Genomic DNA, 20,699 nt, shown 5'->3' with positions numbered 1-20,699 from the left:
GAAGGAAATCCGAAAAAGAGGGGATATATGTATACGTAGAGTTGATTCACTTTGCTGTACAGTAGAAACTAACACAACATTGTAAAGCAACTATACCCCAATAAAAATTAATTTAAAAAAACCTAATAAGTGAAATGGTAATTACAGGGAAATTTGCTGCTTTAAATGCTTATATTGGAAAAGAAGAAAGTATCTTTTAACATGCTATTTTATACTAATATGTGTAAAATAGATAACTAATGAGAACCTGATGTACAGCACAGGGAACTCTACTTCACTTAGCTGTACAGTAGAAACAAACACATTGTAAAACCACTATACCCCAATAAAAGAAAAAAAGAATATTGAAAAACATTTAGCCATAGTCATTAATAACAAAGGGAGAGGGCCCAAATCAATAAAATCAGAAATCAAAACGGATACGTTACAATGGACACCACAGAAATACAAAGAATCAGAAGAGACTTCTCCAAGAAACTATACTCCAATAAAATGGACAACCTAGAAGAAATGGGTTAGAAAGGTACAATCTCCTAAGAATGAACCACGAAGAAATAGAAAATAGGAACAGACCAATCACAAGTACTGAAATTGTAACTGTGATTAAAAATCTTCCAAGAAACAAAGGTCCAGGACCAGATGGCTTCACAGGTGAATTCTCCCATTCTGATATTCAGACAAGAGCTAACACTCATTCTTCTGAAACTATTACAAAAAATACTTTTGGAGAGGAAGGAACACTTCCAATGAACTCATTCTGTGAGGCCATAATAACCCTGACACCAAAGCCAGAAAAAGATATTCCAAAAAAAGAAAATTACAAGTCAATATCACATATATGCAAAAACCCACAACAAAATACTAGCAAACAGAATCCAACAATACATTAAAAGAATCATAAACCATGATCAAGTGGGATTTATTCCAGGGATGCAAGATTTTCAATATCTGCAAGTCAATTAATATGATACACCACATTAACAAATTGAAGACTAAAAACCATATGATCATCTCAGTAGTTGCAGAAAAAGCCTCTCACAAAATTCAGCACTGATTTATGATAAAAACGCTTCAGAAAGTAAGCACAGATGGAACCTACTTCAACATAATAAAGACCATATATGACAAACACACAACTAACATCATACTCAACAATGAAAAGGTGAAAGCATTTCCTCTAAGATCAGGAACAAGACAAGGATGTCCACTCTCACCACTTTTATTCAACATACATTTGGAAGTCCTAGCCACTGCAATCAGAAAACAAAAAGAAATAAAAGGAATCCAGATAGGAAAAGAAGTAAAACTATCACTGTATGCAGATGACATGATGCTACACGTAGAAAATCCTGAAGATGCCACCATATAACTACTAGACCTCATCAACGAACAGGGTAAAGTTGCTGGATAAATATAAAAAATAAATATACAAAAATCTGTTGCATTTCTATATACTAACAACGAAATATCAGAAAGTGAAATTAAGGAAACAATCCCATTTATCATGTCATCACAAAAAATAACATTCCGAGGAATAAACCTACCTAAGGAAGCAAAATAACTGTACTTGTAAAACTATATGATGCTGGGCTTCCCTGGTGGCGCAGTGGTTGAGAGTCCGCCTGCCGATGCAGGGGACGCGGGTTCGTGCCCCGGTCTGGGAGGATCCCACATGCCGCAGAGCGGCTGGGCCCGTGAGCCATGGCCGCTGGGCCTGCGCGTCCGGAGCTTGTGCTCCACAGCGGGAGAGGCCACAGCGGTGTGAGGCCCACGTACCACAAAAAAACCCAAAAAAAACCTATATGATGCTGATGAAAGATATCAAAGATGACACAAACAGATGAAAATATATACCATATTCTTGGATTGGAATAAGCAACATTGTTAAAATTACCATATTACCCAAGGCAATCTACATATTCAATGCAATCCTTATCAAATTAACAATGGCATTTTTCACAGAACGAGAACAAAACATTTTTAAAATTTGTATGAAAACACAAAAGACACCGAATATCTAAAACAATCTCGAGAAAGAAGAATGGAGCTGGAGGAATCACACTCCCTGACTTCAGACAATACTACAAACCTACAGTCATCAAGACGGTATGGTACTGGCAAAAAACAGAAACACAGATCAATGGAACAGAATAGAAAGCCCAGAAATAAACCCACTCACTTATAGTCAATTATTCTATGACAAAGAAGGAAAGAATATACAATGGAGAAAAGACAGTCTTTTTAGTAAGTGGTGCTGGGGTAACTGGACAGCTACATGGAAAATAATGAAACTAGAACATTCTCTAACACCACATACAAAAATAAACTCAAAATGGATTAAACAGCTAAATGTAAGACCAGATACTATAAAACTCCTAGAGGAAAACAAAGGCAGAACACTCTTTGATATAAATCACAGCAATATTTTTTTGGATCTCTCTCCTAGAGACACGGAAATAAAAGCAAAAATAAACAAATGGGACCTAATTAAACTTAAAAGCTACTGCGAAGCAAAGGAAACCATAAAAAGTACGAAAATACAACCTAAGGACTAGAAGAGTATATTTGCAAATGATGCTACCAAAAAGGGATTAATTTCCAAAATATACAAAATTCATATAGCTTAATATCAAAAAAACCATACAACCCAATCAAAAAATTAGCAGAAGACCTAAATAGATATTTCTCCAAAGAAGACAAAAAGATGGCCAACAGCCACATGAAAAGATGCTCAATGTCACTAATTATTACGTAAATGCAAATCAAAACCAAAAAATGCTATCACCTCACGCTGGTCAGAATGACCACCATCAAAAAGTCTACAAATAGGGGACTTCCCTGGTGGTCCAGGCGGTAAGGCTCCACGCTGCCAATGCAGGGGGCCCAGGTTCAATCCCTGGTCGGGGAACTAGATCCCATACGCATGTCGCAACTGAGAGTCATACAGCAACTAAGAAGTCCGCATGCCCCAACTAAATATTCTGCGTGCCACAACTAAGATCCGGCGTGGCCAAAAAAAAAAAAGTCTACAAACAGTAAATGCTTGAGAGGGTGTGGAGAAAACAGAACACTCCTACACTGTTGGAAGGAATGTAAACTGCTGTAGCCACTTTGGAGAACCGTATGGAGGTTCCTTAAAGAACTAAAAATAAAGCTACCACATGAACAAGCAATTCCAATCCTGGGCATATAGCCGGAAAAGATGAAAACTCTAATTTGAAAAGATATATGCACCCCAATGTTTATAGCAACACTATTTACACTAGCCAGGACATGGAAGCAACCTAAATTTTCATTGACAGATGAAGGGATAAAGAAGATGTGGCACATATATACAATGGAATATTATTCATTCATAAAAAACAATGAAATAATGCCTTTTGCAGCAACATGGATGGACCTGTGAAGTCAGACAAAGAAAGACATATATGATATTACTTATACGTGGAACCTAAAAAAGTGATATAAATGAACTTATATACAAAACAGAAATAGACTCACAGACATAGAAAACAAACTTACGGTTACCAAAGGGGAAAGTGCAGGATGCGGGGGGGTGGGGGGGCGAGGAGAGAGATAAATTAGGAGTCTGGGATGAATATATACAAACTACTATATATAAAATAGATAAACAACAAGGACCTACTGTATAGCTCAGGTAACTATATTAAGTATCTTGTAAATTGCTATACACCTGAAATTAACACAACATTATAAATTAACTATACTTTAAAAAAAAAACCTCTTGTGTAGATGTTTAAACGATGTTTCAAAAAGGTGTAAAGACCACTTAATGGGAGAATCAGTGGAACAGTGGAACAAAAGGTATTGACAGGACTTCCCTGGTGGCGCAGTGGTTAAGAATCCACCTGTCAATGCAGGGGACATGAGTTCAAGCCCTAGTCCGGGAAGATCCCACATACCATGGAGCAACTAAGCCCGTGTGCCACAACTACTGGGCCTGCACTCTAGAGCCCACAAGCCACAACTACTGAGCCCATGTGTCACAGCTACTGAACTCCGGGTGCCACAACTACTAAGCACATGTGCTGCAACTACTGAGCCCACGTGCCTAGAGCTGGTGCTCCACAACAAGAGAAGCCACCACAACGAAAAGTCTGTGCAACGTAACAAAGAGTAGACCCTGCTCACCACAAGTAGAGAAAGCCCATGCGCAGCAAGACCCAACGCAGCCAAAAAAAGTTAATTAATTAAAAATAGATTTTTTTTTAAAATGTGTTGCCAAAACTGGATACCTACTAACAAAAGTATTTACTTAGACCATTATCTTACGCTACAGACAAAAATTAACTCAAAATGGTTCAAAGACCTAAACCTAAGTCCCAAGTATATAAAACTCCTAGAAGTAAACATACAGAAAAAGTTTCTTGTCATTGGACCCACAAATGATTTATCAGGTATAACACCAAAAGCACAGGCTACAAAATACAGATAAATTGGACTGTATCAAAAATATAAACTACTGTGCATTAAAGCACAGTGAAAAGACAACCAACAGTAAAAGAGAAAACATTTCTAAATCACATATCTGATAATAGATGAGTATGAAGAATATATAAAGATTCTAAGAGGGACTGATAACAAATTCCACCACAGGGACCCATCCCCAATCAACCATCCCACGCGTTGCAAACATAAAACAAAACCCCCAAGAGTAACATGGAAATTTGAACCTAATGATAAAATAAAAAATCATTTATAATGCATAGAAATGTACGAAATCAAAGTACCAGTGTTATAAACACATTATCGTTCATCACTGAAGGTATCCCTCCACTTCATACGCTCTCATTAAGACGCTTCAAAATTCGCTGTTGGGGTAGAATGAACAATGGCACAGGCAGTGAAAAATGTGGCATCAACAACACTTTAGCCAACAGCCTCACAGATATGAGAATGTGAGCTTTGACAAAGTTGTCCTGGGATAAATTCCTATACCAATTTAAAGAGGCTAAAATGTATGGTCATTGAGACACATGAATAACACGGTCACAGTGCCCTTGAGACAGCCTTTTGTGACAGTCCCCAAAGCCAGAAAAAAACCCGGTAAGACTTATCAGTCAGACTCTTGTGATGCTTTCTATCTCATATCCTAGAACATGCTGACCACTCTACTGAGTAGCTTCCAGTGGTGATTTTGTACAGAGCAAGAAAATACTACAACGTACGAGGAATAGTGTCTCTATCAAAATTTTCTGTTACCCAGTAAACACTCTCCCTAGAGACTCCACAAGAGGCTGCCAGATAAACATAGGTGGATTATCCCAACAAGGAAACCAGGTAAAATTTCAGACCTTAGGAACATACTTCAAAGAAATTTAAGAGGCAAAATTAGGAAAAATTAGGAACAGTCGACATTCCCAGACCAGATAGAGCAGTACAAGAGTAAAAAGAAGGGCTTCCCTGGTGGCGCAGTGGTTGAGAGTCCGCCTGCTGATGCAGGGGACATGGGTTCGTGCCCCGGTCCGGGAAGATCCCACATGCTGCGGAGCGGCTGGGCCCGTGAGCCATGGCCGCTGAGCCTGCACGTCCAGAGCCTGTGCTCCACAACTGGAGAGGCCACAATAGTGAGAGGCCCACGTACCGCAAAAAAAAAAAAAAAAAAAAAAAAAAAGAGTAAAAAGAATACAATGTGTAAGGGTCAGACATTATAGGATCTTGAGATGGGACCATGTACTCGACCCACAGATGCCAAGCTAAGAGCCTGAGAGATTCACATAGGCACCCCTTGTAGGATTTGGGATCAAAAGGAGCATCTCTTCGTCCACTGTCCTTACACTTTTCCTAAGTAACAATCACAGAAGATCCAATCCACCCGCCTGTCCCACACACCCCTAAACAAAAGAAACAGCCCTTCTGAGATACCCATCTTTGTTTGCACTTTTGACTCCCACACAATGTATTCTTGGCTATTTTTCACATTTCTCCCCACTGTCCACGGCTCTTTCTCTTGCTCCAATGTGGAGATAATATTCAGATCAGAAAAAGAAATTCTGGGACTTCCCTGGTGGCCCACCGGTTAAGACTCCATGCTTCCAATGCAGAGGGCACGGGTTCAATCCCTACTCAGGGAACTGAGATCCCACAAGCCAGAAGGTGTGGCCAAAAAATTTTTTAAAAAAGAAACAGAAATTCTGGTTTATCAGGACAAAGAAATGTGAAGTGCTGTGGTTTTCCTAAAATCCCAGTTCTTTGTTCAGCTGAGGGGTGAGGACATTACAGATGGGTCAGGAAAAGTATTTCACAAATTCATCCACCGCCTCCCTTCTACACAGGGAACGGTGTAATATGCAGACATCAAGCTCTCTTCCTGCAAAAACTGAGTCAAAAGCCAAAAGGCAGAAAATAGGAAATTTGGTATTTTTTAAAGTTTGCCATTGAGCTTTGTACGTAATTAAGCTCTGGGACAACCCCTGATGTAACATGAAACGTGCAGAGCATCTGAAGAAAGGGTCAGTTTAAACTAATGATGCCACATGATGTGAATCAACAGGGCTTTCAAAGATTATCAGGGCCTCCCAAGAGGCACACAAGGGAAAATGCAAAGACACCCAAGGGCAGATCCCAGCTCTGAAGGGAAGTTATCCTCACCCAGGGAGATCAGGTTCCTGTAGGTCTCCACCATCACGTCCCTGTACAAGGCCCTCTGAGCAGGGTCCAGGCATTCCCACTCCTCCTCAGTGAATTCGATGGCCACATCCTCAAAGGTCAACCGTTCCTGAAATGAAACCACACTTCACCAATGGGCCACGAAGAGTTCTCATCTTCATACAAATGGAAAAGACGAGGAAGGGGTAAGGACTGATTCAATTAAAGTATGTGTTCTACCAGATCCATTTAGAGGTATCTGGAAAAATTATGTATCTCTAATCTTAATTTCTTATACTTTTTCATAAGACCTTATGAGGTCCTCCAATTAATATGATTTTTCGTCACTGTCGAAAAATCTATGAAACGCCTATAAGTAACACTCAACACCATGTTGTCTATGCAGAAGTGTTAGGTATTACGTTCTACACACTGAGTGAGATTCAGTATACAGATGAGATGACAAAGTTTGCAGTGCTTTTAATGAAAGGTCAAAACCTTCAACTATGATGATGATAACAACAACGACTAAAAGTGTTTGAACACTTCCTATTGCTCTAAGTTACATTAATGTTACTCTAAACATTACTCTAAGTAAGTACTTTTACAGGCAAGACCTTGTTATCAACATAACAGCTCATTAAAGGAAGATCTGTCCCCACCTTACAGAGGACAAAAACTGTCACAGACACTCTGAGAAACTTGACTCAGATCAAGAAGGTAAGAAATGTTACAGCAAACACTTGAACTCAGAGGGCTGTGCTCAGCAACTGAAGCTTAAGAATCAAATAGTTAAGTAATACAGAAAGCATTAGAAGTACATTGACAGAGGGTTCCCTGAGAAAACTTGAAAGAAGTCCAAGGTGAATGGCATGAAAGGTCATTACAGATGTGGACACACAGCACATACACATAAATTGTTAGTAATCTTACTACTACTTAAACCATTAACAGGATTGCATAGAAAAATTCCAGGCAATGGAATATACTGAAGACCATTTCAACCGAAAAAAGATATAATACATAGTTTTAAAATCATGATCTCTTTTTTCTAAACCACAGACTTGCACATCCATGCACTCATGCACATACATATCTATAAAAAATAACTGAAATGAGAGAAAAATCTCTTGACAGATTTTTGGACAATTTTTTATCATCGTTTTATTCACATGTATTTCAGCATCTTTCAGACAATGAAAATGTATCCACTGTACTTAATTTAGTTTGTCAACGTGATTCTGTAGTAGCATACTAAAAAAAAATGGTATTAACATTAGAAAAAATAGAATACTTGAACTCAAATCTCAATAAGATAACCATGCCCAAAAATATAAATACAATTTTATCCATTTAAATTTACATAGCTAGGCATTAACAAAAGCCAAAGAATTTCTTTGTTTTTGCCACCAATAAAACATTGATTAGAAATTAGAAAATTTACTATTATACATTATTGCCACAGGTTATGAAAAAATATATCATAATAGTAAAGTTAAAAACTTCCTGGACAATTAAAAATCAAGAAAAAAAGGATATGGAAAAAAATAAATTCTGATTAAACAAGAACATTTCAAGAAATGTCATGAACAGAAGGAAACACTCGATGCATTCCCTCTGGAGTTACAGTGGAGTGAAGGGGGCTGGCCAGGGCACCTGCCTTTCACCACTGTACAGTGTGCCTAAGCAGGGACCACTAGAGTAAGTAACGGGGGAAAACAGAGGGCAAGGGACACACTGTGAGAGACTTGGAACTGCTAGTGTTCACAAATATAAGGACACAGAAAGGTGAAAGGATGGAAAAATATATTCCATCCTAAAGAAAGCAGGAGAGAATACATTATATCAGACAAAATAAACTGAAGAAAAACAAGTGACATGAGACAAAAATACATTATATAATGATAAATGGGTCAATTTACCAAAAAGAAGTATCAAGTAAAAATATATATACATCTAACATTAGATATCTCAGAAAAATGAAGCAAACATTAAAGGAAAGGAAGAGAGAAATAGCAGCACAGGAATACTATGAGACTTCAATGCCCCAGCTGAACTTACGGATGGAACCAAAAAGATCAATAAGGAAACTACAGACCTTACTGGTTATTAGACATAACAGATCACATGACCCAACAGCAGAAAACACATGCGTCTCAAGCACACATAAAGCATTCTCCATGACAGACCACATGTTTGGCCAAAACACAAATCTTAACAATTTTAAGAGACTGATATCATAAAAGTAAACAACAATGAAATAAACAGCAGAAGAAAAAAAAGAAAATTCCCCCAAATGCGGAAATTAAACAACTCACTCTTAAACCACTAATGGGTCTAAGAAGAAATCACAAGGGAATTTTTAAATATATGGATGAAAAGGAAAATACAACCTACCAAAAGTTATAACACACAATGAAGGCTGTACTAAAAGGAAATTCAAAACTGCTAAATGCTTACAGTAAAAAAAAAAAAGATCTCAAATCAGAAATTTATTTTTACACCTCTAGGAAGTAGAAAAACAAAAACAAACTAAACCCAAGTTTAGCAGAAGGAAAGAGGTAAATAAGAAAAATGAAACCAGGGACTTTCCTGGTGGGGCAATGGTTAAGAATCCGCCTGCCAATGCAGGGGACACAGGTTCGAGCCCTAGTCTGGGCAGAGCAACTAAGCCTGTGTGCCACAACTACTGAGCCTGCATGCCACAACTACTGAAGCCTGCATGCCTAAAGCCCAAGCTCTGCAACAAGAAAAGCCACCACAATCAGAAGCCTGCACTCCGCAACGAACACCCAACAACGAAGACCCAATGCAGCCAAAAATTAATAAATTAACGTATTAAAAAAAAAAGATTAGACCAGAGATAAAATAGAAAGTAGAAAAATATAAAAATGAACAAACCAACAGTTGGTGTTTTGAAAAAACTGAATGAGAAGACCCTTAGCTACACTAAGAAAAAAAAAAGATTCAAATAATTAAGAACAGATATGAAAGAGAAACGATTGCAACTGATATCAAAGAAAGTTTTTTAAGGAAGTACTATGAACAATAATGCCTACAAAGTACAGAATCTAAAAGATACTGGTAAATTCTTAGAAACATACAACCTACTAAACTTGATTTATCATTATGAAATAAAAAAACTGGAGATTGGTTCAAGATGGCAGACTAGAAGGACATGCTCTCACTCCCTTGTGCGAGAGCACTGGAATCACAACTAACTGCTGGACAGTCATCAACAGGAAGACACTGGAACTCACCAAAAAAGATACCTCATGTGCAAAGACAAAGGAGAAGCCACAATGAGCCGGTAGGAGGGGCGCAATCACAATAAAATCAAATCCCATAACCGCTGGGTGGGTGACTCACAAACTGGAGAACACTTACACCACAGACGTCCACCCACCGGAGTGAAGGCTCTGAGCCCCACGTCAGGCTTTCCAAACTCGGAGTCCAGCAACGGGAGGAGGAGTTCCTAGAGAATCAGACTTTGAAGGCTAGTGGGATTTGATTGCAGAACTTTGACAGGACTGGGGTAAAACAGAGACTCCACTCTTGGAGGGCACACATAAAGCAGTGTGTGCATCAGGACCCAGAGGAAGGAGCAGTGACCCCATAGGAGACTGAACCAGACCTACCTGCTAGTGTTGGAGGGTCTCCTGCAGAGGCAGGGGTGGGGGGCTGTGCTCACCGTGGGGACAAGGACACTGGCAGCAGAAGTTCTGGGAAGTACTCCTTGGTGTGAGTCCTCCCAGAGTCCACCATTAGCCCCACCAAATAACCCGACAGGCTCCAGTGTTGGGTCGCCTCAGGCCAAACAACCAACAGAGAGGGGACACAGCCCCACCCATCAGCAGACAAGCGGATTAAAGTTTTACTGAGCTCTGCCCACCAGAGCAACAGCCAGCTCTACCCACCACCAGTCCCTCCCATCAGGAAACTTGCACAAGCCTCTTAGACAGTCTCATCCACCAGAGGGCAGCCAACAGAAGCTAGAAGAACTACAATCCTGCAGCCTGTGGAACAAAAACCACATTCACAGAAAGATAGACAAGATGAAAAGGCAGAGGGCTATGTACCAGATGAAGGAACAAGATAAAATCCCAGAAAAACAACTAAATGAAGTGGAGATAGGCAACCTTCCAGAAAAAGAATTCAGAATAATGATGGTGAAGATGATCCAGGACCTCGGAAAAAGAATGGAGGCAAAGATCAAGAACATGCAAGAAATGTTTAACAAAGACTTAGAGGAATTAAAGAACAAACAAACAGAGATGAACAATACTATAACTGAAATGAAAAATATATTAGAACGAATCAATAGCAGAATAACTGAGGCAGAAGTACAGAGAAGTGACCTGCAAGACAGAATGGTGGAATTCACTGCTACGGAACAGAATAAAAAAAAAAGAATGAAAAGAAATGAAGACAGCCTAAGAGACCTCTGGGACAACATTAAACGCAACAACATTCGCATTATAGGGGTCCCAGAAGGAGAAGAGAGAGAGAAAGGACCCAAGAAAATATCTGAAGAGATTATAGTCGAAAACTTCCCTGACATGGGAAAGGAAATAGCCACCCAAGTCCAGGAAGCGCAGTGAGTCCCATACAGGATAAACCCAAGGAGAAACATGTCAAGACACACAGTAATCAAATTGGCAAAACTTAAAGACAAAGAAAAATTATTGAAAGCAGCAAGGCCAAAACAACAAATAACGTACAAGGGAACTCCCATAAGGTTAACAGCTGATTTCTCAGCAGAAACTCTACAAGCCAGAAGGGAGTGGCATAATATACTTGAAGTGATGAAAGGGAAAAACCTACAACCAAGATTACTCTACCCAGCAAGGTACTCATTCAGATTCGAAGGAGAAATCAAAAGCCTTACAGACAAGCAAAAGCTAAAAGAATTCAGCACCACCAAACCAGCTCTACAACAAATGCTAAAGGAACTTCTCTAAGTGGGAAACACAAGAGAAGAAAAAGACCTACAAAAACAAACCCAAAACAATTAAGAAAATGGTAAAAGGAACATACATATCGATAATTACCTTAAATGTGAATGGATTAAATACTCCAACCAAAAGACAACGGCTCGCTGAATGGATACAAAAACAAGACCCACATATATGCTCTCTACAAGAGACCCACTTGAGACCTAGGGACACATACAGACTAAAAGTGAGGGGATGGAAAAAGATATTCCATGCAAATGGAAATCAAAAGAAACCTGGAGTAGCAATACTCATATCAGACAAAATAGACTTTAAAATAAAGACTGTTACAAGAGACAAGGAAGGACACTACATAATGATTAAGGGATCAATCCAACAAGAAGATATTAAATCTATATGCACCCAACACAGGAGCACCTCAATACATAAGGCAACTGCTAACAGCTATAAAAGAAGAAATCGACAGTAACACAGTAATAGTGGGGGACTTTAACACCTCACTTACAGATCATCCAAACAGAAAATTAATAAGGAAACAGAAGCTTTAAATGACACAATAGACCAGAGAGGTTTAATTGATATTTATAGGACATTCCATCCAAAAACAGCAGATTACACTTTTTTCTCAAGTGTGCACGGAACATCATCGAGGATAGATTACATCTTGGGGCACAAATCAAGCCTCAGTAAATTTAAGAAAACTGAAATCGTATCAAGCATCTTCTCTGACCACAACACTATGAGATTAGAAATCAGTTACAGGGGAAAAAAACATAAAAAACACAAACACATGGAGGCTAAACAATACGTTACTAAATAACGAAGAGATCACTGAAGATATCAAAGAGGAAATCAAAAAATACCTAGAGACAAATGACAATGAAAACACGACGAGGGAAGCTTAAGAGGGAAGTTTACAGCAATAAAATCCTACCTCAGGAAACAACAAACATCTCAAACAATCTAACTTTACACCTACAGGAACTAGAGAAAGAACAAACAAAACCCAAAGGTACTAGAAGGAAAGAAATCATAAAGAACAGAAATAAAAGAAACAGAAACAAAGAAAACAATAGTAAAGATCAATAAAACTAAAAGTTGGTTGTTTGAGAAGATAAACAAAACTGATAAACCATTAGCCAGACTCATCAAGAAAAAGAGAGGACTCAAATCAATAAAATTAGTAATAAAAAAGGAGAAATTACAACGGACACCGCAGAAATACAAAGCATCCTAAGAGACTACTACAAGCAACTCTATGCCAATAAAATGGACAACCTGGAAGAAATGGACAAATTCTTAGAAAGGTATAACCTTCCAAGACTGAACCAGAAAGAAATAGAAAATATCAACAGACCAATCACAAGTAATGAAATCGAAACTGTGATTAAAAATCTTCCAACAAACAGAAGTCCAGGACCAGATGGCTTCACAGGTGAATTCTATCAAACATTTAGAGAAGAGCTAACACCCATCCTTCTCAAACTCTTCCAAAAAATTGCAGAGGAAGGAACACTCCCAAACTCATTCTATGAGGCCACCATTACCCTGATACCAAAACAGACAAAGATACTACAAAAAAAGAAAATTACAGACCAGTATCACTGATGAACATACATGCAAAAATCCTCAACAAAATACTAGCAAACAGAATCCAGCAACACATTAAAAGGATCATACACCATGATCAAGTGGGATTTATCCGAGGGATGCAAGGATTCTTCAATATATGCAAATCAATCAATGTGATACACCACATTAACAAACTGAAGAAAAAAAACCATATGATCATCAATAGATGCAGAAAAAGCTTTTGACAAAATTCAACATCCATTTATGATAAAAACTCTCCAGAAAGTGGGCACAGAGGGAACCTACCTCAACATAATAAAGGTCATATATGACAAACCCACACCAAACATCATTCTCAATGGTGAAAAACTGGAAGCATTTCCTCTAAGATCAGGAAAAAGACAAGGATGTCCACTCTCACCGCTACTATTCAACATAGTTTTGGAACTCCTAGCCTCGGCAATTAGAGAAGAAGAAGAAATAAAAGGAATACAAATTGGAAAAGAAGTAAAACTGTCACTGTTTGCAGATGACATGATACTATACATAGAGAATCCTAAAGATGCCACCAGAAAACTACTAGAGCTAATCAATGAATGTGGTAAAGCTCCAGGATACAAAATTAATGCACAGAAATCTCTTGCATTCCTATACACTAAAGAAGAAAAATCTGAAAGAGAGAGTAAGGAAACACTCCCATTTACCATGCAACAAAAAGAATAAAATACCTAGGAATAAACCTACCTAGAGACAAAAGACCTGTATGCAGAAAACTATAAGACACTGATGAAAGAAATTAAAGATGATACAAACAGATGGAGAGATATACCATGTTCCTGGATTGGAAGAATCAATATTGTGAAAATGACTATACTACCCAAAGCGACCTGCAGATTCAATGCAATCCCTATCAAATTACCAATGGCATTTTTTATGGAACTAGAACCAAAAAATCTTAAAATCTGTATGGAGACACAAAAGATCCCAAATAGCCAAAGCAGTCTTGATGGAAAAAATCAGAGCTGGAGGAATCAGACTCCCTGACTTCAGACTATACTACAAAGCTACAGTAATCGAGACAATATGGTACTGGCACAAAAACAGAAACATAGATCAATGGAACAAGATAGAAAGCCCAGAGGTAAACCTACGGTCAACTAATCTATGACAAAGGAGGCAAGGATATACAATGGAGAAAAGACAGTCTCTTCAATAAGTGGTGCTGGGAAAACTGGACAGCTACATGTAAAAGAATGAAATTAGAACACTTCCTAACACCATACACAAAAATAAACTCAAAATGGATTCGAGACCTAAATGTAAGACCAGACACTATAAAACTCTTAGAGGAAAACATAGGAAGAACACTCTTTGACATAAATCACAGCAAGGTCTTTTTTGATCCACCTCCTAGAATAATGGAAACAAAACCAAAAATAAACAAATGGGACTTAATGAAACTTAAAAGCTTTTGCACAGCAAAGGAAACCATAAACAAGACGAAAAGACAACACTCAGAATGGGAGAAAATATTTGCAAACGAATCAACAGACAAAGGATTTATCTCCAAGATATATAAACAGCTCATGCAGCTCAATATTCAAAAAACAAACAACCCAATCCAAAAATGGGCAGAAGACCTAAATAGACATTTCTCCAAAGAAGACATACAGATGGTCAAGAAGCACATGAAAAGCTGCTCAACATCACTAATGATTAGAGAAATGTAAATCAAAACTACAAGGAGGTAACATCTCACACCAGTTAGAATGGGCTTCATCAGAAAAGCTACAAACAACAAATGCTGGAGAGGGTATGGAGAAAAGGGAACCCTCTTGCACTGTTGGTGGGAATGTAAACTGATACAGCCACTATGGAGAACAGTATGGAGGTTCCCTTAAAAAACTAAAAATAGAATTAACATATAATCCAGCAATCCCACTACTGGGCATATATCCAGAGAAAACCACAATTCAAAGAGACACATGCACCCCAATATTCATTGCAGTACTATTTACAATAGCCAGGTCATGGAAGCAACCTAAATGCCCATCAACAGACGAACGGATAAAGAAGATGTGGTACATATATACAATGGAATTTTATTCAGCCATAAAAAGGAACGAAATTGCGTCATTTGTATAGAGTCGTGGATGGATCTAGAGACTGTCATACAGAGTGAAGTCAGAAAGAGAAAAACAAATATTGTATATTAACGCATATATGTGGAATCTAGAAAAATGGTACAGCTGAACCAGTTTGCAGGGCAGAAATTGAGACACACACGTAGAGAACAAACGTATGAACACCAAGGAGGGAAAGCCGCGGGGGTGGTGGTGATGGTGGTGTGATGAATTGGGCAATTGGGACTGACATGTATACACTGATGTATATAAAACTGATGACTAATAAGAACCTGCTGTATAAAAAAAAACAGAAAAAAACCTACTTATTAGGTTTATAGACCTGTGTGCAATTTTAAAAAAACACTAGTGTTACCTTTAAAAAAATTTTTAAAAAGGTACTTATGGTAAAACAAAAAAATGTGTTTTCGAGATATCACATAGATTCATTTTTTTCTTTCCTGTCTTTCAGCTTCTACAACTGTCTTATTTAAGCCCCTCTATTAATATATAAAATATGCCACTGCAAAAATAAAAAACCCACAACCCAATCCAAAAATGGGCAGAAGACCTAAATAGACATTTCTCCAAAGAAGACTTACAGATGGCCAAGAAGCACATGAAAAGCTGCTCAACATCACTAATGATTAGAGAAATGCAAATCAAAACTACCATGAGGTATCACCTCACGCCAGTTAGAATGGGCATCATTATAAAATCTAGAAACAATAAATGCTGGAGAGGGTGTGGAGAAAAGGGAACCCTCTTGCACTGTTGGTGGGAATGTAAACTGATACAGCCACTATGGAGCACAGTATGGAGGTTCCTTAAAAAAACTAAAAGTAGAATTACCATATGACCCAGCAATCCCACTACTGGGCATATACCCAGAGAAAACCACAATTCAAAAAGACATAGGCACCCCAATGTTCACTGCAGCACTATTTACAATAGCCAGGTCATGGAAGCAACCTAAATGCCCATCGACAGACGAATGGATAAAGAAGATGTGGCACATATATACAATGGGATATTACTCAGCCATAAAAAGGAACGAAATTGGGTCATTTGCAGAGACGTGGATGGATCTAGAGACTGTCATACAGAGTAAAGTAAGACAGAAAGATAAAAATATTGTATATTAACGCATATACGTGGAACCTAGAAAAATGGTACAGATGAACTAGTTTGCAGGACAGAAATTGAGACACAGATATAGAGAACAAACATATGGACACCAAGGGGGGAAAGTGGCGGGGGAGGTGGTGGTGGTGTGATGAATTGGGAGATTGGGACTGACATATACACACTAATATGTATAAAATGGATAACTAATAAGAACCTGCTGTATAAAAAAATAAAATTCAAAAGAAAAAAAATAAAAAATTTGAACCGAATTATAACTAGAGAAATTCAAAAAGTAATCAAAAACCTCAAACAAAGAAAAACCCAGGGCTTCCCTGGTGGCGCAGTGGTTAAAAATCCACCTGCCATTGCAGGGGACACGGGTTCAAACCCTGGTCTGGGAAGATCCCACATGCCATGGAGCAACTAAGCCCATTTGCCACAACTACTGAGTCTGCGTTCTAGAGCCCGCAAGCCACAACTACTGAGTCTGCACTCTAGAGCCTGCAAGCCACACCTACTGAGCTCACGTGCCACAACTACTGCAGCCTGTGGGCCTAGAGCCCATGCTCCACAATAAGAGAAGCCTGTGCACCGCAACAAAGAGTAGCCCCCACTTGCCACAACTAGAGAAAGCCCACGCCCAGCAATGAAAACCCAACACAACCAAAAATAAATAAATAAATAATAATTTTAAAAAAACAAACAAACAAGAAAAACCCAGGACCAAATTCTATGAAATATTTACAAAAGAATTACCACTAATCCTGCTAAAATTACAGAGTTGAAGAGGGAACTCTTGCAAATTCTTTCTATGGAGCCAGCATGATTCTGATACCAATCTCAGACAAAAACACAACAAGAAAGTAAAACTAGAAACCAATACCCCTGATGAATATTGATGCAAAATCCTTAACAACATACTAGCAAAATAATACCACATTAAAAAGATCTGACATGTTGACCAAGTGGATTTTATTCATATAAGGCAAAGAGAAGTCAACGTACAAAATCAATTAATGTGATACACCACATTAACAGAGTAAAGGAAAAAAACACACAGGACCATCTCAATTGATGCAGAGAAAAGCATTTGACAAAATTCAACAACCTTTCAAGATAAAACACTCAACAAACCAGAAAGAGTAAATTCTCTCAACATAATAAACGCCATTTATGAAAAAAGCACAGCTAACAACATTCTCAATGGAGACAGACTGAAAGCTTGTCCTCTGAGATCAGAAAGAAGGCAAGGACGCACACTCTCTGCACCACTGCTCAACAATGTACTGAAACTCCTAGCCAGAGCAATTAGATAAGAAAAAGAAATCTAAGTTATCCAAACTAAAAAAGTAAACTTACCTTCTTTCCTAGATGACAAGGTTTTATATGTAAAAATCATAAAGATTCCGTAAGAAACCTGCTATATCAAGACTGTTAGAAAAGTTGTCGTATACAAACTCCAAATGCAAAAATCGGTTGCATTTCTATACACAATGAACAATGTCAGAAGAAAATAAGAAAACAATCTTATTTACTATAGCATTAAAAAGGGATGAAATATTTAGGAATAAATTAGCCAACATGGTGAAAGACTTGTACACTGAAAACTACTAACCATTGCTAAAAGAAATCCAAAAAGATACAAATAGAAAGACAACCTGTACTCATGGGCTGGAAGACTTATTCTCTTAAAAAATCCAAGCTAGGGCTTCCCTGGTGGCGCAGTGGTTGAGAGTCCGCCTGCCGATGCAGGGGACACGGGTTCGTGCCCCGGTCCGGGAGGATCCCACATGCCACGGAGCGGCTGGGCCCGTGAGCCATGGCCGCTGAGCCTGTGCGTCCGGAGCCTGTGCTCCGCAGCGGGAGAGGCCACAACAGTGAGAGGCCCGCGTACCGCAAAAAAAAAAAAAAAAAAAAAAACCAGAAAAAATCCAAGCTACACAAAGTGTTCTACAGATTCAGTGGACCCATTATCAAAATTTCCATAGCAATCTTTGCAGAAATAGAGGGAAAAAAAAATGCTAAAAGTCACAGGGCAGTTCTAGAGACCACAAATAGCCAAAAGTCTCTTGAACAAGAAGAAAGGTGAAGGCCTCCCTTTTTATTTCAAAACGTATTAAGAAGTAATCAAGATGGTGTGGTACCGGTATAAACACAGATAACATAAACCAAATGAACAGAACACAATACTCAGAAATAATCCTTTGCGTATATGTAAAATGTATTCACAAGGGTGTCAAGATACACATAGGGGAAAGGAGAGTATCAATACCAATGGTGCTGAGAAAAGAGAGATCTACTAGGAAAAGAATGAAGCTGGAATCTTGCCCGTATCAGAAGTAAAACTTTCTGTCTGTCAAAGGATACAATCCAGAGTGAAAAGACAACCTCTGAGGAATGGAGGTGATGAAAGTAATTTAAAGAATTTCCAACTGCCAGAGATTTAGGTTGATTTCATAGTTTAAATCTGATGATAAACTAAAACACCCTCTGCCACTGATGTCTATTTTTGAACTTTCCATTCCATTCCCAATCATTAAGATTTAAGGAGAGTGACTCACATGTTTACCTTGAACTGCCTTAGAAAAAGTCAGAACAAACTGCTCCAATTGGTCTGATTTTCGGATTTTACCAGGTACTGTGCACGTTAATACCCGACTTCCAAGTGCAGCTTCTCTATCCTGGTTGACAGAGAGTGGACAGTGCATCCGGATGGGGCCCCTCAACAGTCCCTGCTGCCCAAGAGCACTGACACCACATCTCCAATCCATGGGTGTGAAATCTAAGTGGAGACGACAGACCCTGAGGGAGGGCCCCGGGTGAGTGTGAGGTACAGGTGTCAGGCAGGATACTTCAGAGTCAGACAAGATCAGCAAGCCCAAAGAAGGGCATTTCAGGAAGGACAGACAGAAGAAACAACTGAGAATATGGCTTTACCTGAGAAAGAGCCATTTCCGACTCCTTTTCTTTCCTCTCCCTCCTCTTCCGGGCTTCCTCCTCAGGAAACGTGAGTCTTTAGAGGTTGACCTTGAAAGTGGAAAACAGGCTGTTTAATGCTTGCAATCAACACACCCCCTTCCTGAGTCACCACCACACACACAGGGAAGCCCTCAGCATGGGGAACAGACGGTCCTCTGCTGCCCACTGTCCCAGGAGGGGCTCAGGACAGTAACTCCCACACAAAGTCTAACAGGTGAGTTTTCCCACCCTTTCTTCAGACCTCGCTCCCCTCCTGGTGAGGCCCTCACGTACCCAGCAGCAGCGGGCACCTCAGCGGGACCCGACGATCCCCTGCAGGTCACAGACCAGCCCTGATCCATCCCCACGCAGAGCAGAGCCCTCACCCTCAGCCCAGATCTCAGCCCTCAGGAACGGGGGGACCCAGAGTCCTGATGCTCAGTGACGCATCCGGATTGGAATCACCTGGGGCAACATAAATATTATCGAGCTTTGGTCCCACACTGACTACATGAAGAGGAATCCCTGGTCAGAGGGTACAAAACATGTCTATGCATAAAGCCTCAACGATCTAATGGGAAGCCTGGGTTGAGCACCACTCACAGGAGGCAAGCCCAGCACAGCCCCCACTTTCTTATTCTTTCCCAGCTTTACTGAGGTGTAACTGACGAATTAAAAGGATGTAAATGTAAGGTGTACAAAGTGATCCTCTGACAGATGTGTATACTGTGAATAATTATCACCATCAAGCAAGTCACACTTCCATCAACTAACAATGACCATTTTGTGTGTTTGTTGTGAGGACACTTAATTGTTTCTCTGTGAGCAAATTTCAAGTATATAGAAACAGTATAGGCAGCATGCAGTACATCCGATCCCTAGAACTTATTCATTTTACAACTGAAAATCTGTATACTTTGACAGACATTGCCCCATTTTCCCTACCACCCAGCTCCTGGTAACAGCCTTTCTACTCTATGGCTCTATGAGTTTGATAATTCTAGTTTCCATGTACAATATCTGTCCTTTGTCAGGCTTATTTCACTTAGCATAATGTTCTCTAGGTTCATTCATTTTGTCATAAATGCAGGATCCTTGATTCTTCATATTTATATACAGTGAATAACATTTCATTATACATATTATATACATACTATACAATATACAGTATATGTTTCGATACCACGATTTTGTTACCCATTCTTTTGTCAACAGACATTTTGGTTGTTTCTGTTCCTTGGCTACTGCAAATACCATAATACTCATGAGACTGCAGATGTGTCCCTGAAAACACTGATTTCCTTTCCTTTGGATATCTGCCAGAAGACAGTTTGATAGATTGTGTGCCTGCTCT

General features: G+C 39.1%; 1 pseudogene; it reads right to left on the bottom strand.

The window, feature by feature from the left end:
• LOC115847707 (zinc finger protein 665-like) overlaps nt 1-20,699 on the bottom strand; it is a 42,849-nt pseudogene that overhangs the window by 16,124 nt on the left and 6,026 nt on the right.

This window comes from Globicephala melas, chromosome 19 (genome assembly GCF_963455315.2).
Source record: "Globicephala melas chromosome 19, mGloMel1.2, whole genome shotgun sequence".
In the NCBI taxonomy this organism is placed as follows: domain Eukaryota; kingdom Metazoa; phylum Chordata; class Mammalia; order Artiodactyla; family Delphinidae; genus Globicephala; species Globicephala melas.
The sequence above is the reverse complement of the archived record's forward strand: the minus strand, read 5'-3'. Positions and strand labels throughout refer to the sequence as shown.